Source organism: Terrapene carolina, unplaced genomic scaffold (assembly GCF_002925995.2).
Source record: "Terrapene carolina triunguis isolate 2854851 unplaced genomic scaffold, T_m_triunguis-2.0 Scaffold131, whole genome shotgun sequence".
Lineage (NCBI taxonomy): Eukaryota > Metazoa > Chordata > Testudines > Emydidae > Terrapene > Terrapene triunguis.
In genome coordinates this window covers 32,122,727-32,148,460 of record NW_020664482.1, presented here as the reverse complement: position 1 = coordinate 32,148,460, position 25,734 = coordinate 32,122,727, and positions in this window count along the sequence as shown.

The window sequence follows — 25,734 nt, the reverse complement described above, 5'->3', positions numbered from 1 at the left end:
CTTTTCCACCACCTTGCCTGCCCTCTACACCCTCTTCCCTCGTGGTTCATGGACTTCATAGAGAGGCCTCTGTGGCTGGGAAGAATGTTGCCACAGAAGTGGCTGAACTCCCCTTCTGTATGTAGAGCTGGGGGCAGGATCTGACCTCACATAATTGCATCTGTGCAAAACAAAAAAGGAAAAAAAAACCCTCCATATTTCTTTATCAGCAGGGGTTCCCCCAAGCTTTCAGGGTGCTAATGGCATCATACATCACAGCTTATCTGGGCAGACATAGAGGTGTGCAGCCTTTCCACTCCTTAGCACGTTTCACACAGTGATTATTTATGACCATGCTAGAAGTAGGAAGCCATACAGCAAACCTGAAGTTGCAGACTAAGGTAAAATAGGGTGTAGTGTGTGATAACTCACACCACAGATAACTGAAAGGTGAGTAAAGTACATTTCTTGCTTGGGAACCTATTGAATATTTAGAACTAGGGAACAGGTAGTTTTCCCTGGATTATCCATTACTAACAAATCACTGGCTTAAAGAGTCATGACACATCTCTGGAGGCGATAGATTGACAAATAATTTGTCAAAATCAGGACTTTGTTTCCATGCTTTGGAAAACTTTTAATGGTAATTGGGTTGGGTTTACTTTAATCATGAGGCTGCCACAGCACTTGTTTTAATAGAGTAGTTCCAAGATGATATTGTAGAAATTTCCTAGAGTGCCTGTAAGAAACTGCAGCACCAAATGGAGATTCAGAGATAACAAACTGAGAGCCTTCTCTTGTAATCCTTGCTTGCATGCATATTCCCACTGACCGAAATGGAACTACTCTCATGATTAAGGAAAAGTTTCAAGTCAAGGAATGCTTTTTAACTTACTTTATTTTTTGTGGGGGTTGGGGTATGACTAGTTGTGTGTAGGAGGCAGGGTAACCCAGAAGGGAGTTGAAAGGGGCAGTTTGCTCCCAGCTCCCTCTTTTAGGGTGCCCCCAAACCTGTGGAATAATAAAATAGGGGAGAAAGCAGCAGGCAGCCAGGCTGAACTTCAATGAGCAGTGTTGTGCCCTGGCACGCAGGGTCACAGCACCATTCAGGAGTGGCTCAGCTCCCCCTCTGTTATGATAGAGGGATATTCAAGCCAAATTTGAGAGAATGGTGAAATGACCTGATGCATGCTGTTCAGCACCATTATGGCTAGAGCAGCCCCTGCATACAGTGTGCCCTGTGCTGGACCCTCACCTGCTGGCTGCCAAAACCATGGTGGCTCATGTTAGCTCTGGGAATCAGCCAGGAAGCTATGCTGGTGAGGGTGAGGCTTGCCAGCCAGGACGGGTAAGGTAAGGAGTGAGGTGGAGTAGGCAGGGACTCCTGGGATGGGACAGTAGAATGGTTCCCTTGAGGGCTGAGTCTCCAGGGTGGGTGTGGGTGCAGGGTGTCATGGGCTGGGGAGGGAGGGGATAGGCTTTTTGAAAGGATCGGGAGCCTCAGTTTCAGATTTTGCCCCAGGGTCCCCAAAACCTCTATGTGGCCCTAGACAAAGGGGAGGAACCCACATTAGTTTGTCTATTAAAATACGTTATTTACTTTGCTCCACAACTTCAAGGCCTCTCAGTAGCTCTGGGAATTGAACAAATAAATCACTATTGAAAGTATAACAAGGAAAGTATTTTTGAATACTTTCAGAAAAGGGCAGACAAATAAACAGTGACAAGTTTTTAAAGTGTTTGTACGCAAATGCTAGAAGTCTAAATAATAAGATGGGTGAACTAGAGTGCCTCGTGATAAAGGAGGATATTGATATAATAGGCATCACAGAAACCTGGTAGACTGAGAGCAATCAATGGGACACAATCATTCCGGGGTACAAAATATATCGGAAGGACAGAACAGGTCGTGTGGGGGTGGGGGAGGTGGGAGGGAGTGGCACTATATGTGAAAGAAAATGTAGAATCAAATGAAGTAAAAATCTTAAGTGAATCCACATGTTCCATAGAATCTCTATGGATAGAAATGTCATGCTCTAATAAGAATATAACATTAGGTATCTATTATAGACCACCTGACCAGGACAGTGACAGTGATGATGAAATGCTAAGGAAAATTAGAGAGGCTATCAAAATTAAGAACCCAATAATAGTGGGGAATTTCAGTTATCCCCATATTGACTGGGAACATTTCACTTCAGGATGAAATGCAGAGATAAAATTTCTCGATACTTTAAATGACTGCTTCATGGAGCAGCTGGTACGGGAACCCACAAGGGGGGAGGCAACTCTAGATTTAGTCCTGAGTGGAGCTCAGGAGCTGGTCCAAGAGGTAACTATAACAGGACCGCTTGGAAATAGTGACCATAATACAAACATCCCTGTGGTGGGAAGAACATCTCAACAGCCCAACACTGTGGCATTTAATTTCAAAAGGGGGAACTATGCAAAAATGAGGGGGTTAGTTAAACAGAAGTTAAAAAGTACAGTGACTAAAGTGAAATCCCTGCAAGCTGCATGGGTGCTTTTTAAAGACACCATAATAGAGGCCCAACTTCAATGTATACCCCAAATTAAGAAACACAGTAAAAGAACTAAAAAAGAGCCACCGTGGCTTAACAACCATGTAAAAGAAGCAGTGAGAGATAAAAAGACTCCCTTTAAAAAGTGGAAGTCAAATCCTACTGAGGCAAATAGAAAGGAGCATAAACATTGCCAAATTAAGTGTAAGAATGTAATAAGAAAAGCCAAAGAGGAGTTTGAAGAATGGCTAGCCAAAAACTCCAAAGGTAATAACAAAATGTTTTTTAAGTATATCAGAAGCAGGAAGCCTGCTAAACAACCAGTGGGGCCCCTTGATGATCGAGACACAAAAGGAGCGCTTAAAGACGATAAAGTCATTGTGGAGAAACTAAATGGGTTCTTTGCTTCAGTCTTCACGGCTGAGGATGTTAGGGAGATTCCCAAACCTGAGCCGGCTTTTGTAGGTGACAAATCTGAGGAACTGTCACAGATTGAAGTGTCACTAGAGGAGGTTTTGGAATTAATTGATAAACTTAACATTAACAAGTCACCGGGACCAGATGGCATTCACCCAAGAGTTCTGAAAGAACTCAAATGTGAAGTTGCGGAACTATTAACTAAGGTTTGTAACCTGTCCTTTAAATCGGCTTCTGTACCCAATGACTGGAAGTTAGCTAATGTAACGCCAATATTTAAAAAGGGCTCTAGAGGTGATCCCGGCAATTACAGACCGGTAAGTCTAACGTCGGTACCGGGCAAATTAGTCAAAACAATAGTTAAGAATAAAATTGTCAGACACATAGAAAAACATAAACTGTTGAGCAATAGTCAACATGGTTTCTGTAAAGGGAAATCGTGTCTTACTAATCTATTAGAGTTCTTTGAAGGGGTCAACAAACATGTGGACAAGGGGGATCCAGTGGACATAGTGTACTTAGATTTCCAGAAAGCCTTTGACAAGGTCCCTCACCAAAGGCTCTTACGTAAATTAAGTTGTCATGGGATAAAAGGGAAGGTCCTTTCAAGGATTGAGAACTGGTTAAAAGACCGGGAACAAAGGGTAGGAATTAATGGTAAATTCTCAGAATGGAGAGGGGTAACTAGTGGTGTCCCAAGGGTCAGTGCTCGGACCAATCCTATTCAACTTATTTATAAATGATCTGGAGAAAGGGGTAAACAGTGAGGTGGCAAAGTTTGCAGATGATACTAAACTGCTCAAGACAGTTAAGACCAAAGCAGACTGTGATGAACTTCAAAAAGATCTCACAAAACTAAGTGATTGGGCAACAAAATGGCAAATGAAATTTAATGTGGATAAATGTAAAGTAATGCACATTGGAAAAAATAACCCTAACTATACATACAATACGATGGGGGCTAATTTAGCTACAACAAGTCAGGAAAAAGACCTTGGAGTCATCGTGGATAGTTCTCTGAAGTTGTCCGTGCACTGTGCAGAGGCGGTCAAAAAAGCAAACAGGATGTTAGGGATCATTAAAAAGGGGATAGAGAATAAGACTGAGAATATATTATTGCTCTTATATAAATCGATGGTACGCCCACATCTCTAATACTGCGTACAGATGTGGTCTTCTCATCTAAAAAAAGATATACTGGCACTAGAAAAGGTTCAGAAAAGGGCAACTAAAATGATTAGGGGTTTGGAACGGGTCCCATATGAGGAGAGATTAAAGAGGCTAGGACTCTTCAGCTTGGAAAAGAGGAGACTAAGGGGGGATATGATAGAGGTACATAAAATCATGAGTGATGTAGAGAAAGTAAATAAGGAAAAGTTATTTACTTATTCCCATAATACAAGAACTAGGGGTCACCAAATGAAATTAATAGGCAGCAGGTTTAAAACAAATACAAGGAAGTTCTTCTTCACGCAGCGCACAGTCAACTTGTGGAACTCCTTACCTGAGGAGGTTGTGAAGGCTAGGACTATAACAGCATTTAAAAGAGAACAGGATAAATTCATGGTGGTTAAGTCCATTAATGGCTATTAGCCAGGATGGGTAAGGAATGGTGTCCCTAGCCTCTGTTTGTCAGAGGATGGAGATGGATGGCAGGAGGGAGATCACTTGATCATTGCCTGTTGGTCCACTCCCTCTGGGGCACCTGGCATTGGCCACTGTCGATAGACAGGATACTGGGCTAGATGGACCTTTGGTCTGACCCGGTACGGCCGTTCTTATGTTCTTAATACAAACTTTTTTGTCCACGCAGCGACTTAGATACCACAAATATTTACAGATGATGACAAGTACGCCTGTTTCTCTTCAATTAGTTATGTGGAAAGTGCCTTTTTCCATGACTCCTCCAGCCCCCTCCAATCCAGTGATGGCAACATGGCCAGCGCAGTAGCTACACTGCTGTTGGCTTCTGAGCAGTGTTTGCACTCAGTGTGTGCTCTCTAACAGAACTCGCAGAGCACCTGCTCAAAGCCCACTGAAGTCAATGGGAGACTTTCTAATGACTTAACTAGGCTTTCAATCAGGTCCCAAACACTGAAGAAAAATTAATATTGCTCCAAGCAGCATTAATCCCTCTTATTTTCTGTATGTTTGGGGCTGCCTAGGAGAAGCATGTGACTTAGATTGGTTGTTTCCCTGATCTCTGCCCAATTTTGTTGCCATGGTTTTTCTGTATGGCAGATGGGCCCTATAGAGAATTCATGATGCGAGTGGCTATGGGTTACAGGAGTGTCTGGGCTCTGGAACATTCAGTATATCTGCCTATCCTCTCTGTAAGGCTTCCTCCACCTTCACTGTAGGTGCACTGTATCACTCAGCACAGGGAAACTTAAGGCCCTAAAACTTTTAGTTTAATTTTTAATTAGAATATTCATTTGTTTTCCATAAACCCTTGCAAATCCCATACTTCACTTACAGCTGAGACCGTATGCAGGCTCCATTATGAAGCAAAGATAAAAGGCATACTGACTCCAGCGAAATTTAATTAAATAAAATAAAATAAAATTATTTTGAGCATTACATATCCACATAGCGCAATTAATTTCAGTTTCTCCAATACTGGCTCCCCACTACATGTCTCCCCCCTTTTCTTGCCTGTTTTTTTTTTGTCCACTGGAGGCTCACATGAACTTTGCAACATTTTAATTTAAAACCGAGACATTTCTTTGGGTGCCGCAGTACAAGCAATCAGTTAATTATCCGATAAAGATTAAAGGAGGCGTGCAATACAAAATTCAATTAAAATGAGGACGATTGCTTAATATGTTGAGAGCTGTTTCTACAGGCAACCAAAATTATAATTATGTGTAGCTAACAAAGTATTGTTTTATCTTCTATATCTGTATTTCCCATTGACTCTTAATGCTTTTTCTCCATTTTAATGCAATCCCAGCTGCTACCAAAAGCTACTGCTGAATCCATCCCCTTAGTTATTTTATGACAATACATGCTGTGGCGGCTTTTGAGCTTTGAAACAAATGTTTAGTCATCTGGATATTTCTAAAGAAGTTTAATTACAGAAATTTAAGTGGATGACAGCATTGCCCATGAAAAGTGAAGTGATATTTATTCTTGTGTTTAATTGAGCACTAGAAAATGAAAAAAATTTGGATTGACCACCTGCCCATTGATTCTGAGTGCTGAATTGTCTGAAATGAAATTGTATGTGTTATCCCCTTCCAAATGCGCTTTAAGGGTATGAGTATAAATTATATTGCATTCTTTTCCCCCATTAAACTGAAATAGTAAAGTGGCCTTATCTGAAGTTACTGCTAATCATTAAGTAGGCACTTCACTGGGACGGAAAAGAAACAATTTTCTTATTCTACAAATATCTTTGAGAGTTCAAAATTTTTTTGTTCTTGAGTTGGGGATGAAAAGTCAAGACCTTGAAATTATTTGTGAACAAAAAAACCTGATTCCCACCCCCCCCCATTTTGGATCCATCAAAACATTTCATTTAGATATCCACCTTTTTGTCTTCAACTTCTAAAAATCTAATTCGCTTAAATATAGAAATGATAAGTTTTTGAATCAGAAAACAGGATTTTTTAATTTAAAAATGGTAAAAAGGAATGTTCACACCATTTTGAAACTTTTTTTCTCCACATTTGAGTTGGGAAATGTTTCAAACCTGGCCCTATTTTAAGAACAGAGTTTCAGTTTCTACAAATTGGCATTTTTGAATTTAAAAAATGACTCATCAAAAAATTCCTCACCCACTCTACACTTCATGCCATTTGTTAACTGTCACTCAGAAGTCAATATGTAAGTCCTGTCGTTAATGCAATGGATTCCATCTGGCAGGCGAAATCCTAAATTTGAATCTGTCATGTTTTGAAAGACTTCTTGTACATATGTTTACTACAGACATGTCTACACTTAGACACACTGTCACAGTGTGTAGGGGGGAACTCCCACAGACAAACAGGAAGTAAGGAGGGGTGGATAATGGCTCCACCCCCTAATACTCTGGTTAACCCGTGATCACTACTTGACTAGAAAATGGATATGGTATTATTAATTTCTTTCTTTTTACAGTTGTATATTTTTCCTGTGCACTGTTAAAAAGATGCCACATTTCACTGGTTGGATGAAATAGTCCTTATGTATGGCTTGCATTTTCATTAGTTAACTTTGTAAAGCAATTTGGGAGGGTAAGGTGTTTCTATAAATGTAAGTTACTATTAAAAGTTAAAATTCTATTCATTTTTTCTTCCTCAGTCTCCCCTATATCTTCTTTGAAATAGGCAAATATTACTATTTCATTATAGTATGGAAGCTTTGTTTAGTCAAAGGGAGACATTTTAAAGCCATGGAATCATTTCTAAAATGTTATCTAATAAGTATCTTCTAATAAAAATCAGACCATCTGACTCCTGTAAATTGCTGGGTATATTGTTCAGCTTCATAAGCTGGCCACACACACAATACAGCAATAGCCAGTGAGTCTGAAATGTAGAGCACGGGGCTTTCTTTTTCAGAATGACAGGTAATGATATATGTTTTCAGCTCCTTTAGGAAAATTTCCAGCCTGGGGCATCATAATCTGTGACTATTTTGAAGGGGAATGAAAGCCTCATCTAAACATCCATAAATTCAGAGATGTTTCAGCACAAATTTGAAAAAGAAGCGCATGGTTTAAATTAGAGCTGGTTGGTGTTTTTCAACTGAAAAAATTTCCTGCCAAAAATAGGGATTAATCAAAAATGAATTTTTTGACTAAATTTTGTTTATTTATGGGAAATTTCAGAATGAAAGAAATGTTAGTTGTTTCAAACATCAAAAACAAATTTGAAATTTCAAACGTTTTGCTTTTCCACTTTTCTCCCTCTTTTCCCCACAATGTTTCAATTTGTCACTCAGCCACTTTCCCAAAGTGAGAGAAGTTTTTTGAAAAGTTACAGGAAAGCAAAAAGAAATATGAAAATTTAAACAAAATCAAACCCCTGTGTGTCATTTATTTTATTGAATTCAGTGACAACAAAGGAACATAAATGAGTAATGGGGGAGAAAAGGTATGTGTGGTGGAATTAAAAAAATTAAATTAAAAGAAAAATATATGAACCACCTCCCAACAATGTTCCATTTTGAACTTGTGAAGAGAAAAGGCTGAAACACTGACATTTTTTCTATAATTGATTTTCAGTTTTTTTATTAGGTTCTATACAGGCAAATATGAGCAGAAGATATTTTCGCTCTTCATTTTCACTCATTTCACACCAACCTAATAGCATTCTTTGACAGGTTAACAAGCCTTGTGGGTGGGGGAAGTGGTAGATGTGGTATATCTTGACTTTAGTAAGCCTTTTGATACTGTCTTTCATGATCTTCTCATAAACAAACTAGGGAAATACAACCTAGATGGAGCTACTATAAGGTGTGTGCATAACTAGTTGGAAAACTGTTCCCACAGAGTAGTTATCAGTGGTTCACAGTCAAGCTGGAAGGGCATATCCATTGGGGTCCCACAGGGATCCTCGATCCGGTTCTGTTCAATATCTTCATCAATGATTTAGATAATGATTTAGAGTACACTTATGAAGTATGCGGACGATACCAAGCTGGGAGGGGTTGCAAGTGCTTAGGAGGAGAGGATTAAAATTCAAAATGATCTGAACAATCTGGAGAAATGGTCTGAAGTAAATAGGATGAAATTCAATAAGGAGCAATGCAAAGCTCCACATAGGAAGGAAAAATCAGTTGCACACATGCAAAATGGGAAATGACTGCCTAGGGAGGAGTACTGTGGAAAGGGATCTGGGGGTCAGAGTGGATTACAAGCTAAATACAAGTGAACAGTGTAACACGGTTGCAAAAAAAAATCAACTATAATTCTGGGATGTAATAGTGGGAGTGTTGTAAGCAAGACACAAGAAATAATTTTTCTGCGCTATTCCATACTGATTAGGTCTCAACTGCAGTATTGTGTCCAGTTTTGGGAACCACATTTCAGGAAAGATGTAGACAGATTGGAGAAAGTCCAGAGAAGAGCAACAAAAATGATTAAAGGTCTAGAAAACATGACCTATGAGGAAAGATTGAAAAACATTGGGTTTATTTAATCTTGAGAAGAGAAGACTTAGAGCGGACATGTTAACAGTTTTCAAGTTCTGTACATAAAAGGTTCTTGCAAGGAGGATGGAGAAAAAAATTTCTGGGGATAGAACAAGAAGCACTGGGATTAAATTGCAGCAAGGGCAGTTAAGGTTGTACATTAGGAAAAACTTCCTAACTGTCAGAGTGGTTAAGCACTGTAATAAATTGCCTAGCGAGGTTGTGGAATCTCTGTCATTGGAGATTTTTAAGAGCAGGTTAGACAAACACCTGTCAGGGATGGTCTAGATAATACTTAGTCCTGCCTTGACTTCAGGGCACTGGACTAGAAGACCTCTATGAGTCTATTATTCTGTGATTTTATTTAGTACTTTGAAGATCATGTATAGATTTCTAACTTAGTATTATTTATTATTCATATTTAAGACAAATGAAGGACCCCCCCAATCCTACAAAGAACGCCTTGTGGCAGATCATGCAAGAGCCTTATTGACTTAAACTAGTCCCTGATCATGCAAGGAGATGTATGCAGGTGACCCTTGTATCTGCTTGCATCTCTTTGCAAGGTAGGGGTTCTTGTTCCATACAGCCAAGATCTGTAACATTAGTATCCCAAAAAAGGCTGCAGTTCATAGGGTAGGCCAGCCCTCTTCCCACCCCCAACATTATTGAGGTAATGTTTTTGAAGCCTCAATCCAGCATTTCTTGCACATCCCAAACTCCCATTGATATCAGCGAATCAGTTTGAGAATGTAGGGAAATCGAGAATCCTGCCTGAAATCTGCAAAGGAAATCATGCCCTGGAAATATTGAAGTGCATATAGAAATTTCAAGGTGAGATGCTAAAAAGTCATGAAACAGGTCACTATGGTAGGGAATTCTCCCTTTTCTGAAATGAAAGCTTCATATGAAAGGCTAGGAAACTTGGTTTCTTTGTCCAAAGCCGCATCCAATGAACAAATGGATTCTTAGACATTGTAAGTAACAATCTTTACAGATGACATATGATCAGGTAGAATACTGTCCCCTGATGTGTACCTTTTTTTGGACAATTCCAAGGGCTTCTTTGCTGTACATTATTAGCATTCAGACACCTCTGCTCCTCACTACTCATTGGTATACGAGGTGATTTGCCTATAGAAAGGAAGAGATTTGCATGAGTACTTAACACTGAAAATATGAAGTCTGAGATTATTTTAATGGTTCTCAGAACAGATTCTTTTTACCAGACTTTCAGATTCTTATGTTTCTCCCCATTCTAGTATCTTCTAGAGCTTCTCTAGACAGCTTCATTCTTCTCAGTAAATTTTGACCCCATTGTTGCTTATTACAGGTCTATAGCCTAGAATTAACTCAGAACTGAAGTATATGCATCTGAAGAAGTGGGTTGTAGCCCACGAAAGCTTATGCTCTAATAAATTTGTTAGTCTCTAAGGTGCCACAAGTACTCCTGTTCTTTTTGCGGATACAGACTAACACGGCTGCTACTCTGAAACCTGTCAGAACTGAAGCTGGCCCTTCTGCTTTATTTATTTATTCTTGGCCAGAATTACTCCCTAATTTGGTTTCATTCAGTTTCACTTTAGTGATTTCACAAATTCAATATAAAAATGATCAATATCAGCTCTCTTTTAATAGCAAAAACTGACACCACAGTCATCAGCTAGATGCATATAAAGTATGTGGCAAGGAGCCTGTGGTATATGTTTATAGCTGGCATGACCATTATAATTCAAGGGAATGCATTACATTTGCTTTAGCTGTTTTTGTGAGTAACCAGTCCTAGGTTGCTGTCCTCCTGCAGATTCCACTCTTGACTTTCATTACAAGCACAGTACATTTTTTTAATTCCTGAAATTTGTAATAGTCTCAAAATCTTCCCACCTGCCCCCCAAAAGCAAAAACCCAAATGTCAATGGGTGAATGGGAAGAGGTATTTATCACTCCATCTTCATGTTTTTCATCTAAATCCTATCACATGTGGTAAGCCTGGAAATGGCAGAAATTGGGGTTTTGTGCATTTGTAACTGTGAAGTAAGTGTCATGTCCATGACACTAGATGAAATGAACCATTGATCTGATCCTGTGGAGCAATTCCTGTGTCCTTGATAAAATTCAGTTTTGCAAAATTTAATGGAAGAGTGAGGGTTTTTTAAATTCATACAATTTAAAAATGGAAAATTTTGCACAGCTCCAATATGTCTGGATATGATTATATTCTACAGCAACATTTTAAAATTAATCACCAGTTACTAACTAAGGAAACTTCCATGGTCAATATTGCACCCCAGGTGAAATTCCCCCTTGTGTAAAGGACCCAGTACAAGACCTATTACTCGCTTCCTCAGAACAAGGCTTAAATGGAACTTAAGTAGTGCATGGGCCTCATGCTGGCCCTCTGCACATGGATGGATTTCCCTAGAGGGCCCGATCCTTTCCCTTGGCATTGATGGGACTACATGAGTAAAGATTGGAGGATCAGCATGTAACAAATATAAGCTCCAGATATAACCAAGAAAAGAATAACAATTTGTAAATATGGTTTTTTTGCTTCTTTTTTGTTACAGATTTAAAATGTCTAGGTTTCTGTTCCATTCACCAGATTATTTGGTAGAAACCAATCTGACCAAACCACATATGACTTCCATAAGCACTATTTCTTACAGTACAGTAACTCCTCATTTAATGTCATCCCGCTTAACGTTGTTTCAATGTTACGTCCCTGCTCAATTAGGGAACATGTTCGTTTAAAGTTGTGCAATGCTCCCTTATAACATTGTTTGGCTGCCTGCTTGTAAGATTCTGTGGCAGAGCAGCGACTTTACAAGGGAGCATTGCACAAGTTCCACTTCTCCGCTCCTCCCCCTCCCTCCCAGCACTTTGCACGTAGGACTTTCTGGGAGGGAGGGGCAGGAGCGGAGAAGCGCTGCGTCTCCGCTCCTCCCCCTCCCTCCCAGAAAGTCCTAAGTGCCTCCAAACAGCTGTTTGGCGGCGCTTAGGACTTTTGCGGGGGAGGGATGTGGCGTGCTCTGGAGAGGAGGTGAAGTGGGGGTGGGAAGAGGTGGGCCTGGAGTGGAGTGGGGACAGGAAGAGGCGGGCCTGGAGTGGAGTGGGGACAGGAAGAGGTGGGCCTGGAGCATTCCCGGCAAAGTCCGAGCCTGTTCTTCTCCGGGGAAGCTGCTGTTGCTGCTGCAAAGGTGCTTCCTAGAGTCCTTGCCTGCAGCGGGCTGTGCCTGTATGGGGTAAGCCAGGGGCACTTCCCAACCACAGTACAGTACTGTACAGTATATAATGCCCTTTGTCTGCCCCCCAAAAATTTCCTTGGAACCTAACCCCCCGCATTTACATTAAGTCTTATGGGAAAATTGGATTTGTTTAACATTGTTTCACTTAAAGTTGCATTTTTCAGGAACATAACTACAATGTTAAGTGCGGAGTTACTGTAAATAGTATAAGCATATAATATACATATGTGATTGTGAAATAGATGTAGGCAGATATATGTTTACTTCTGTAGAAACACAGCTAGGAAGTTGTCTACTGAAAAGTGATGCTGTGTAGGAAATTTAATAAGTTGCACTTGTTGAAACATTTTTCTTGTTTCTGCACTACTGGAAAAACTAAAACTACACACCGTATAATTTCTGATACAAATGCCTTTAATCATATGATGTATTTTGACAAATACATGTTTTCATGTAATAACTCTGCATTAAAATGAAGGAATAAGAAACATACAAGCAAAAGTAGAGAGAAAAAATAAAATTGGAGGGGAATTTATCTTAGACATGTTCAGCATTTATTTCACCCAAATAACTAAAATACAAAAAGCTTTTCCTTCCATACCTACTCTATTTTCTTTAGGGAAACGTGGGATTTAAGATTTAGGAGCACAAGTCCCAATTCAAGTCAGTTTAACAAATGGGTAAATAGAGGAAAAAAGAGTTTAAAGCTAATGCTTTCAATGGGAAAATCAATGGAGTTTGTGCTCCTAAATCACAAAGGTAGGTCCTTCTGAAAATCCCATGCTGTGTGTCTGTCTTTTCCCTCTCCTTCAGTTTCTAATTTCCTTCCCTGCAAGTCTAGCCTTCCCTGAGAAGACCAAACTCTCTTCTCTTCCAGTCATATTTAATTAGAATAGCATCTGCCTCCAATGTGCAAAAAAAGTCCAGTAGCCAACAAATTGGAGCTCTGTAAGAAAGTCGGTCCTTCCTTTGGATGGTGCTGACAACTCTGCAACAATGTACCTGGACCAGTGCACAAGTGGAGTGGTTTATCCTTTCCTACTCCCTTCCACTTTGGGAGAGAGTGATATTTGTGAGGGTGCTATGGAGAACAGTCTCTGACTTGTCCTCCCATGCAGAGACTGCAACAATCCCTGGCCCCTGTGAAGTAGAATAGAGCCCCTTGCCCCTGTATAAGGAAGAAGAAGAATCTAACACTATAGGATATAATTTTAAGGGGGAGGTTGGGTGAGAGTAGGGAGAGACAATTACCCAGTGTGTATCCAAGAACCTGAGGTGAGATGTGTGCATGTGTTAAGCTTGTATATAATCCCGTGCCCAGCTGTAGCTGAGCTGGAGTGAACCTTTGCTTTTTGTGACTATCATGACACATTTATGAGTTAATAGGAGATTCACAATGGCAAATATTTCTGACACAAGCTTTGAAACAAAGAGAAGGCTTCAGCACTCCTGAGACCCCTTGAAAAGAGCTCTCTGGAGTAGGGCAGGAAGTACACACAGACTACAAAATAATCCTCCTCTTTACAACTGTAAGGAGTTCAAAGGAAATAAATATCCATAGAGCATGATGAATAGGTAGAAACATAGTCCTGAATTGAATTAGGCTCAAATTCCAGAAGTTTGCTCTTGAAAGATTTCATAAACCAGAATAAGACTCTCATAATCTGCTTTGTGAATGACAGGAAGCCAATGTAAACCTGGTAAGGCTTGGTAAATGTGATCCCAGGGCTTTAATTTATATTGTATGAAGTAAAAATAAAGAAAATAGCAGCAGATCTGTGACTTTTCTGTACAGAAGCTTTCAGGGATGATCAGATTTTGGAGTGGGAGGCGGGGAAGACAGCAACATTATCCTCAGGTTAATCTGCACACAATGGGTGCATTTCAATACAAGTAACTGTGTGGCTTAAACTGCCAAAGCGCCCCCTCCCCCAAAAAAAAGTTGTTAGAGATGGTAATAAAATGGGGAATACTTCTGGAAAAGAAATTGATTAAAATGTCAAGAATTTCTGCCCATCCCTATCTTTTACTGGATATTTATAAACTAGTAGTGCCCCCAGGTCTGATCAACATCACGACCCCATTGTACTAGATGCCATACAGACATAAAGGGAATCCAGGAACTAAAAGATTATGTAGTTTGAAGAAAGAACCATTATAATTAAATGTATGGGTGGCTGTGTTTCAGTGGAAGATTGAGTGATGCCTGCTATAGGGCATGCTAAGGTTGCCTAACTTTTTTTTTCTTTTTGTTTTGAATTGCTTATAACTTTGCCAAACTTCAGTTGCTTGGACTGAAATTTTCCATGCTGACTGTCTGATATGTATGCAGTTTGGATCTTTGTAAAAGGATATCAAGAGTTGTAGATGGTGTAATATACACTAATATGAAAATATTATTTAAAAAGAGAATAAGAAAATTAGTGCTGTCAAGCGATTAAAAAAATTAATCACGATTAATCGTGCTTTTAAAAAATTAATCATGATTAATCACACTGTTAAACAATAATAGAATATGATTTATTTAAATATTTTGGATGTTTTCTACATTTTCAAATGTATTGATTTTAATTATAACAGAATACAAAGTATACAGTGCTCACTTTATATTTATTTTTTATTACAAATATTTGCACTGTAAAAAATAAAAGCAATAGTATTTCAATTCACCTAATACAAGTACTGTAGTGTAATCTCTTTATCATGAAAGTTGAACTTACAAATGTAGAATTATGTACAAAAAATAACTGCACTCAAAAATAAGACAATGTAAAACTTTAGAGCCTGCAAGTCCACTCAGTCCTACTTCTTCAGCCAATTGTTCACAGAACAATTTGTTTACATTTGCAGGAGATAATGATGCCTGCGTCTCATTTACAATGTCACCTGAAAGTGAGAACAGGTGTTCGCATGGCAATGTTGTTGCCGCCATCGCACAATATTTACGAGCCAGATGCGCTAAAGATTCATATGTCCCTTCATACTTCAACCACCATTCCAGAGGACATGTCACATTGGTACCCTCTTTGCATTTTGTCAAATCTGCAGTGAAAGTGTTCTTAAAATGAACAGCATGTGCTGGATCATCATCTGAGACTGCTATAACATGAAATTTATGGCAGAATGCAAGTAAAGCAGCAGGAGACATACAATTCTCCCCCAAGGAGTTCAGTTGAAATTTAATTAACGCATCATCGGCATGGAAGCATGTCCTCTGGAATGGTGGCTGAAGCATGAAGGGGCATATGAATGTTTAGCATATCTGGCACATAAATACCTTGCAACGCCGGCTACAAAAGTGCCATGCAAATGCCTGTTCTCACTTTCAGGTGACATTGTAAAGAAGAAGCTGGCAGTATTATCTCCCATAAATGTAAACAGACTTGTTTTGTCTGAGCGATTGGCTGAACAAGAAGTAGGACTGAATGGACTTGTAGGCTCGAAAGTTTTACATTGTCTTATTTTTGAGTGCAGTTATGTAACAAAAAAAATCTACATTTGTAAGTTGCACTTTCACAATAAAGAGATGGCACTCAGTATTTGTACTAGGTGAATTGAAAAATACTATTTCTTTTGTTTGTTATTTTTACAGTGAAAATGATTGTAAATAAAAAATAATAAAAAGTGAGCACTGTATACTTTTTATTCTGTGTTGTAATTGAAATGCATATATTTGAAAATGTAGAAAAACATTCAAAAATATTTAATAAATTTCAATTGGTATTCTATTGTTTAACAGTGCGATTAAAACTGCATGTAATCGCAATTACAGTAATTATTTTGAGTTAATTGTGTGAGTTAACTGTGATTAATCTACAGCCCTAAACGAAATGTATGACAAAAAAATCTAACCCCTTCCACCCCAAGCCGGACTGGTCAGCGTGGAACAAAGATGACATTGCTACTATTATGCTCTGGCAGGTTCTCAGATAATATAGTAATGTGTGCCAGTATAAGATTTTGGATATTTTGGACAGTTATTTAATAATAATCCCCCCCATCCCTTACCTGAGGATACTGCAGTATATGTGATCTAAGGTTTCATATTACAGATTTATATTTAACAGCAATAAGTCATCATTTATGTCACATTTTTCATCTTCCTAGTGCTTTTCTGCTATCAGTTAAGGAGGCCCTTACACCTGATCAGAGCTGGATAAATAGAAACAAATATTTCATTTTTCACTTTTTTAAACTAACTTTTAGCAATTTTTTTTCTTTTTGGAATTTGTCAATGAAAGGATTATCTCAAATTTATTAATTATTTCAAATAATATGCTGACTAGGTTCTATGAAATGTTCTCTCTCGGTGTCTTGTTTGCACTACAAGTATTCAGTAGTTGACATTGGAGATGTTTTTTAATGGAGAAGCGTAAGTCTGACAGGATTCCAGAGCAGATGCAAATCCAAAATCTGTTTTCCCACCAATATTTGCTTATGATTCAAGGTTTCAATGAATATTCCTACCAATAACCTCATTTATTAGAAAAGTAACAAAGTTTATACAGGGCTGTGAGTTAGCTGAAGCCTTAAAGGATCCAGCTACATGATATACTAGGCACAATTACATGACTTTAAGGAAGGCATTTCAGTTTATCAAATTGCATTGCCAATCTTGGGAAAGGCAACCTGTTGCCTTTATAGCTGACCAATTTCCCTCAGGTGACTGCAGATGTTTCCTGAATGCAAAGCAGGAGGAAGCAGCAGCAAGCTTCTAAGGCAGCTATGCTGCCAGAAGACAGGGAACTGGATGGAGGGGTCATCTATTTTTATTGATAAATTGAGTTCCCCACAGGTCCATTGGCTCTTCATGTTTCAATGATGGAAGCCCCTTCTCTGTCCATAAGACTCCAGACCTGAGGGGAAACGCTGTGCAGGTTCTACTCCTTCAGTACTTTCTCCTCCTCCTCCTCCTACAGGTTCTTCCTCGGGAGGTGAACATTTGTCCCAAAGTTGTTTCTGGCTTGCTGGAGCACTGAATACATTCCAAAACAGTAACTGTCATCTTTTCCCCACACTGTTTTTAGATAAAAAAAATCATCAAAAAGATTGTTTTAATAGAAAATGTATGAAAATATATATGTATGTATGTTTGGTTGCTTATGCCAATGTTGTGGCTGATTTATAAGACCCTGAATAACAATGGAGTTTCTAATAGAATCTCTGTCATACCCATAACTATTGTAGTGTTGGCAAATGCCGCTTAAGTAAAAGATGGGGTAGAGACTCAGCAGGCACAAATCTATACTTTGGATACATTATGGATCTTTTGAAATAAGAAGTTTTGGAAATGACACAGATGAGCATCTAAGTTGAGGTATAAATAAATCAAAAAGGAAACCATATTTCTTCACAACAGTGTTTAGTTTCTGAAAACACACCTCATGCATCAAATAATGGACAGAGCTTTGCTTTGTGTGATGTGCAGGATCCAGTAATTGTTACATGGTATATGTGTTGTCGACAATAGAGAGTAAAAATCCTCCACTCGTTCAAGCTCTATCATCTGAAACACAAGCAGAGATGCCTTACATAATCTTATATTCAGAATATCTCATGGAAACTTACAAGGATGCATTGGCAATTGACATAAAAAAGAAGAACTATTAATCGTTGATTCTGCATAACATCTCCAGTTAGACTATTTTGATGAAGACCCAAACCTAGGACAGAGCCCTCTATCATGTGAGCTGAGTCTCTGTTATGGAGATATAAAAGTAAATTTCTAATAACCAGGGTATACAGAAGAGTACAGATAGGATAGGAGCAGGTCGCTGAGAGAATCTGGTCTCACTTAGTCAAACAGTATTTCATGATTTATTGTGTTGAAAACTGCAGTTACATACAAAAAGAAAAGATTAATGGGAGAAGGTAACTGATACCACAGTTATTAGGAGCATGTGTGAGAAGAACAGTCTCAATTTCAAGGGCTGGCCAAATTCCAAGCAGAACTCTCCATAGGAAGAAAAATCATGTTGACAACAAGAGGACTCCAGCTGATTGGTCAGAGGGGGTTCCAGACTGTTGGTTTGAAAAAAAATATTAGATCTATGGTGATAGACAATGGGCAGTTGATCAAGGTAGAGAGAATCTCTCTACAGCATTTTTAGTTGTTGAAGGGATTTGCCCATGAGTTTAAAAAAACATATGACCAAAGAGATTCAGAACCTTGGAGCTGGAAAAGCACATAAAACTAAACGGGGAAGGAATCCAGTTAGTACAAATCAGATCATCTTAGGACAAAGCATGGAGTTGGCAAAAGTATTACTGAATGCTGTTAAGGGAAAAGGGCATTCCAGGTAAAACTCAAGCAACATGCTGTGTGTAATAGATATATTTAAACCTGTTTATTTCAATATATAAATGATTGGGAGTGTTAGACAAGTAAACACTGCAAATAAATAACTATCATTTGAAGTAAGACCCTATCCACAATGAGCTAGGTCCTGTTTTTTGTTGCATAGAAATCTTACAGACAGAGATCTCTCTCCAATGCCATTGCACCCATTCTTGTGCAGGACAATAAGCTCCTAGCATTTCCATGAGTACGAGGCTGAGGGAGTAGTTAATGGGCCCACTGGTACTCCAAAAACACAGTGAGGTGCTCTGTCCTCATGTGAATGCTGCAGCATGAACTAGGAGGGTTACATACTGGCAGAATGGCTGTTGGAACCCTGGCATAGGCAGCTCTACTCCATTCCCTTTTCCCCTAATGCAACTCCTAGCAGGAAGCACTGGATTTTGCCCAGTGTTCCTACTGTTGAATCTTAAACAGTGTAACAATTTCACAGAGTGAGGTAATGTCCTATTTTGCTTTTCTGAGTGACACCCGAATTCCCTTCCCAGTCAGTGTGACATTTTTATATTAGTCTCTGCCATGTTTTGAAATCTCTTTCAGCTTGCTTAGTCATTTGGTTATTCTGAGATTGGACGTTTTCTTTGTTCAGGCCCTTGATTTTGTTTTAAGCTTCCTAAATCAATGATAAGCATACTTATGTTTTTTGAGACCCCAATAAAGTCTAGACTCTGTGTAGCTAGGTTCATTACTGACTTATAAAACTATTCCTTGAAATGTATCTGGTCAGTCTCACTTTCTGGTTTAGAAAATAAGTCTCTTAACATTTTAACAAGATCGACTTTTCAGCTCTTGCTATACCCACAGTACTGTATTGTGGCAGAGGTAGGGGGCATAGTCTAGGAAGTGGTGACACAGTACTTTGTCATTGTTGGTAGCCCTCCCTTGTTAAGAAGCCTGCTATTGGTCAATCTAGGTGGGCGGCACAGCACCCTTCCTAAAGAGAGAGCCTCAGGTATGCACCAGCACATGGTTGTGCATGCTTAGTGTTTCAATTATTATTTATTATGTTTATGACAATAGTTCCTAGGAATCCACTGAGAACTGAGCCCAGCTGTGCTGGGCACTGCACACAGAATATAGACAACTCCTGCTTTGAAGAGCTTACAACCTAAACATACAAATCAGACACTGGGTGGGGGAAAGGAATAGAACGGCCAAGCAGAATGAACACAGTGATGGTTTGCAAATAGCATGTTAGTGCTGCGATTTTTATGTTTTTTTTCCCCCTTTAATGTTTTGCATGCAGTTTTGTTGGGAGGGATTATCTAAGTGGAAAGGCACGGGAAGGGAAGAGGTGACACTTAAGGGAGAGGGTTATGTAGGATAGGGTGAGGGAGAAGGAGGAGGATAGGAGGGGAGCATTAAGGGCAGGAGGAGTGAGGCTGAGATGAAGAGACTGTGAGGGAGGCAACTAGAGCCAACTGCCAATCAGCACAGGTGAGAGAATATCTAGAGTGAAAATTGTGGAAAACAGTGTGAGGACATCATCAGAGCCTGCTTCTTGAGTTCACTCCTGCTGGCTAGTTTCTGTGGCTTGGGGCCTGGGTTTCTCTTTGTGATAATGTAGCATCTGTCTGTTTTGTCTATAACTAACTACAAACTCCATTTTGTTTCATGAGCACTATTTTGGTTGTGAGGCCATAATGTGCTTTCCTTATGGTCTTTTTTGCCTTCATTTTGCATTGGAATTCCAAGAGGTGTTGACAGAGGGCAGCGTGATCAAGGGTCATTAACATGAGTCTTGGCAATACAATGAGTATGCTAAGGAGGGTGGCCAAGCTGCAAGAAACCAGGTTTCCCAATCTGGATTTGAGGTGGGTGGTAACCAAGCAACAGATCACCTGATGAGGGACCTTGAGCAACTAATGAGGTGTGTGTGGGGGAGGAATTCAAGGCTGATCAGGAGAGTCACACGACAGAGGGGACAGGGAGCTATAACAGGACAATATCTGCCCTTAGTGGCTATCTCTTTCCAGCCAGAACCAAGAGGCAAGGATGGCAGAGGAAAAGAAGGAGAGGAAGATTTTGGGATCCCGAAAGGACTTTCCATTCGGTCGTTAGAAAATGAGGACATTGAGGGGAAGTGTTTTGTGAGCAGTTTATTATTTTCGCATGGAGCTATAAGTTTCTTATGCTTTCTTGATGAGTAAAGTGTGTGTGTGGTGTGTTTGTGTGTTTATAAATTCTTTATAGAGTCTCATTAGTACTTGTTTATGTTGTCTTACAGCCCCCAGAGAGGGAAATAGTAACCCTGATAGTCTACAGCTTTGATGGAACTCTGAGAGCATGTAATACCTACTGGGGAGGCTTGAGAGAACTGGTGCCAGTTTCAGGGCCTAGGCAATTGGACTGCAGGGTTCCCAATGCCAAGAGGGGTGTCAGACATGCAGTCTGCACCTAGAGTGTGTGCGTAGAGGTCTGGAGCCAGAGATAGTGCCTCCACACTGCCCAGCCCCAGCAAGTCAAAAGCACACGGGACCCAAGGTTTCAGTTCATTACAGCAGCCTGGTGAGTGTGGAGCTCATCAGGGTTTAACATCCTTTGACAGAGTTATCTCTATAGATGGCCAATCCCATCTTAGACTTCGATCAATTGCTTATGGTTAAGTTTAAAAAGCAAAATTACAAAAATCTCAAAACCACCATTACCAGAAACCCTTGTTGGCACAAAAAATGGTTCATGTTTATATATAAATATAATATATAAAAAAACCCAGAGAGGCAGTATGTCTAGGTATTTGTGCAATATAAAGGCACAAGGTCATATTTGGTCCTCTGTTTTATCTGTGCAACCCCAACTATATTCAATGGAAAGGAAAAGTGCATTTTCATTTCTATCAGTTTAAGCAGCGTGATGATGAAGCTTGTGAAATGTCATCACTTCTTCATTTAAAAAATGTTAAAATTACTTGGAGAATATTAGTTACATAGCTGATCACTCAGAGGTCAGAAAATAACAATGTTAAGGTCACACATTACAACCTTAACTCTTCCCCTGTGTGTGCCCGCATTACAACAGTGTTGACAAGAACACGTACAAATACAATCTAATATTGTACATTTTTATCACAACCTGCACTTGCATTTCCAATATTTTTGTGGCAGTTGCAATTTTTTTTCAGTCTTGAATACTTACACAATTTCATTGTCACAAGGGTCCAGTATATCTCTATTGACTTCCTGTAGGCTTTTTTTTTTATATGATAAGTTTGTTTCTCTCTAAGTTATGTGTTTTAATACTTTTCATGGCTGCTACATGGTATACATTTTATTTTCAACCAGCAGCATAGCTTTCCTTTGGTTCAATTCACAGGATGAGGCAGATAACTATGAAGTCAAATAAACTATGGATTTACAGTAGGTGTCCTATCTCATACAAAAAAAGTTCTGTATTGTTATACTGAATCTGTAAGAATTGTTCACTCTGTATCTTTCATATAAATGACCTGAATGAACTTGTCTGGCATATGTATATAGTAGAACACAGTACTGTAGGTTGCTACACATGTGACTCTTAAGGTTATAGAAAAAATGCATTGTATTGTATCTTCATTTAGAAGCAGTAAGTGATCCCCTAAAGACTTAATTGTATTGCATATACAGAAGGAGATGAGTGTTAAGGTTGCATGTGCAATCTTAACTTTGTCATTTGCTGACTTTTGAATGCTTCGATATGCAACTTTAACATTTTGAAAGTAGGGATTGTTGCAGTGAAATTTCCTGGGTCTTCCAAAAAGAATAATAGATGGGGGGAAGTCCTGAATCTGAGTATTTGGCTAGATACCACTGGAATGAACAGCCATTACCTCAATCACTACATGCTGCAGAGGTGAGTTAGGTCTGGTCTACACTATGAGTTTAGGTCGACTTTAGCAGCGTTAAATCGAATTAAGCCTGGACACGTCCACACGATGAAGCCCTTTTTTTTGACTTAAAGGGCCCTTTAAACCGGTTTCTTTACTCCACCTCCGATGAGGGGATTAGTGCTAAAATCGGCCTTTGCGGGTCGGATTTGGGGTAGTGTGGACGGAATTCGACGTTATTGGCCTCTGGGAGCTATCCCACAGTGCTTCATTGTGACCGCTCTGGACAGCACTCTCAACTCAGATGCACTGACCAGGTAGACAGGAAAAGCCCCGCGAACTTTTGAATTTCATTTCCTGTTTTCCCAGCGTGGAGAGCACAGGTGACCATGATGGAGTCCCAGGATCGCAAAAGAGCTCCAGCATGGACAGAACGGGAGGTACGGGATCTGCTCGCCATATGGGGAGACGAATCAGTGCTAGCTGAACTCGGTAGCAGTAAACGAAATGGCAAAATATTAGAAAAGGTCTCAAAGGCCATGAAGGACAGAGGCCATAACAGGGACGCACAGCAGTGCCGCGTGAAAATTAAGGAGCTAAGGCAAGCCTACCACAAAGCCAGAGAGGCAAACGGAAGGTCCGGGGCAGAGCCGCAAACATGTCGCTTCTACGCAGAGCTGCATGCAATGCTAGGGGGTGCAGCCACCACTACCCCGACTGTGTGCTTTGACTCCGTGAATGGAGAAACACGCAACAGGGAAGCGGGTTTGGGGTATGAGGAAGATGATGATGAAGATAATGAAGAGAGCTCACAGCAAGGAAGCGGAGAAACCGGTTTCCCCAACAGCCAGGATATGTTTATCACCCTGGACCTGGAACCAGTAACCCCCGAACTCACCCAAGGCGTGCTCCCAGACCCTGAGGGCACACAAGGGACCTCTGGTGAGTGTACCTTTCTAAATATTACACATGGTTTAAAAGCAAGCGTGTTTAATGATTAATGATTAATTTGCCCTGGGAATCGCGGCCAGTACAGCTACTGGAAAAGTCTGTTAACGTGTATGGGGATGGAGGGGAAATCCTCCAGGGACATCTCCACAAAGCTCTCCTTCATGTACTCCCAAAGCCTTTGCAAAAGGTTTCTGGGGAGGACTGCCTTATCCCGTCCGCCATGGTAGGACACTTTACCACGCCGGACCAGTAGCACGTAGTCTGGAATCATTGCATAACAAAGCATGGCAGCGTATGGTCCCGGTGTTTGCTGGCATGCAGACAACATCCATTCCTTATCTCTTTTTGTTATCCTCAGGAGAGTGATATCATTCACGGTCACCTGGTTGAAATGGGGTGATTTTATTAAGGGGACATTCAGAGGTGCCCGTTCCTGCTCTGCTGAACAGAAATTTTCCCCGCTGTTAGCCATGTGGTGGGGGGGAGGGGTGAAGTGATCATCCCAGAGAATTGAGCGTGTGTGTGTGTGGGGGGGGGTAGTTGGGTTTGTGCTGCATGTTAACCCGGAAACCCCAGCCTCTCCTTTTACATTGCAAACCCATTTTAAATGGCCAGCCCAATGGGTCCTTGGTATGGGAAATGAGGGCGCTGCTGTTTGAAACCATTCCCACATGTTATGAAGGTTAAAAAAGCCAAAAGACTGTGGCTTACCATGGCTGCCTGCAAGCCGAATTCTGTTGCCTGGCACTGTGTGAGTGATCTCTCACACCAAACCGGCAGGCCCTCCAATATAAGAGGAAAAATGCGACCTTGTAACAAAAGCACGTGTGCTGTGTAATGTGAACAGCGAAATTTAACATGAAAGAGTGTACCCATTGTTCTCTAAAATGTGTCTTTTTTAACCATCTCTCCCTTCTCCTCCACCAGCTGCAAATGTTTCTCCTTCGCAGAGGCTAGCGAAGATTAGAAGGAGAAAACAGCGGACTCGGGATGATATGTTCACGGAGCTCCAGATGTCCTCCCACGCTGAAAGAGCACAGCAGAATGCGCAGAGGCGGTCAATGTCAGAGTGCAAAAAAGCACAATATGAACAAGAGGAGAGGAGGCGGGATGAATCGCGGGCTGAATAGAGCAAGTGGCGGGCTGAAGATGATAGGTGGCGTCAGCTTGCAGACAGAAGGCAAGAGTCGATGCTTCGGCTGCTGGAGCATCAAACTGATATGCTCCAGCGTATGGTTGAGCTGCAGGAAAGGCAGCAGGAGCAGAGACCGCCACTACAGCCCCTGTGTAACCAACAGCCCTCCTCCCCGAGTCCCATTGCCTCCTCATCCAGACGCCCAAGAACACGGTGGGGGGGCCTCCGGCCACCTACTCACTCCACCCCAGATGATTGCCTGAACATCGGAAGGCTGGCCTTCAATAAGTGTTAAAGTTTTAAACTGCAGTGTGTCCTTTTCCTTCCCTCCTCCCCCACCCATCCCGGGCTACCTTGGCAATTATCCCCCTGGTTGTGTGATGAAGTAATAAAGAATGCATGAATGAGAAGTAACAATGACTTTATTGCCTCTGCAAGCGGTGCTCGAAGGGGGGAGGGGAGGGTGAGGTGGTTGGTTTACAGGGAAGTAGAGTGAACCAGGGGTTGGGGAGGCGGAGGGTTCATCAAGGAGAAACAAACAAAAGTTTCACACCGTAGCCTGGCCAGTCACAAAACTGGTTTTCAAAGCTTCTCTTATGCACACCGCGCCCTGCTGTACTCTTCTAATTGCCCTGGTGTCTGGCTGCGCGTAATCAGCGGCCAGGCGATTTGCCTCAACCTCCCACCCCGCCATAAATGTCTCTCCCTTACTCTCACAGATATTGTGGAGCGCACAGCAAGCAGCAATAACAATGGGGATATTGGTTTCGCTGAGGTCTATCCGAGTCAGTAAGCTGCGCCAGCGCGCTTTTAAACGTCCAAATGCACATTCCACCACCATTTGGCACTTGCTCCGCGTGTAGTTGAACAGGTCCTGACTCCTGTCCAGGCTGCCTGTGTACGGCTTCATGAGCCATGGCATTAAGGGGTAGGCTGGGTCCACAAGGATAACGATAGGCATTTCAACATCCCCAACGGTTATTTTCTGGTCTGGGAAGAAAGTCCCTTCCTCCAGCTTTCGAAACAGACCAGAGTGCCTGAAGACGCGAGCATCATGTACCTTTCCCGGCCATCCCACGTTGATGTTGGTGAAACGTCCCTTGTGATCCACCAGGGCTTGCAGCAGCATTGAAAAGTACCCCTTGCGGTTTATGCACTCGGTGGCTTGGTGCTCCGGTGCCAAGATAGGGATATGGGTTCCGTCTATC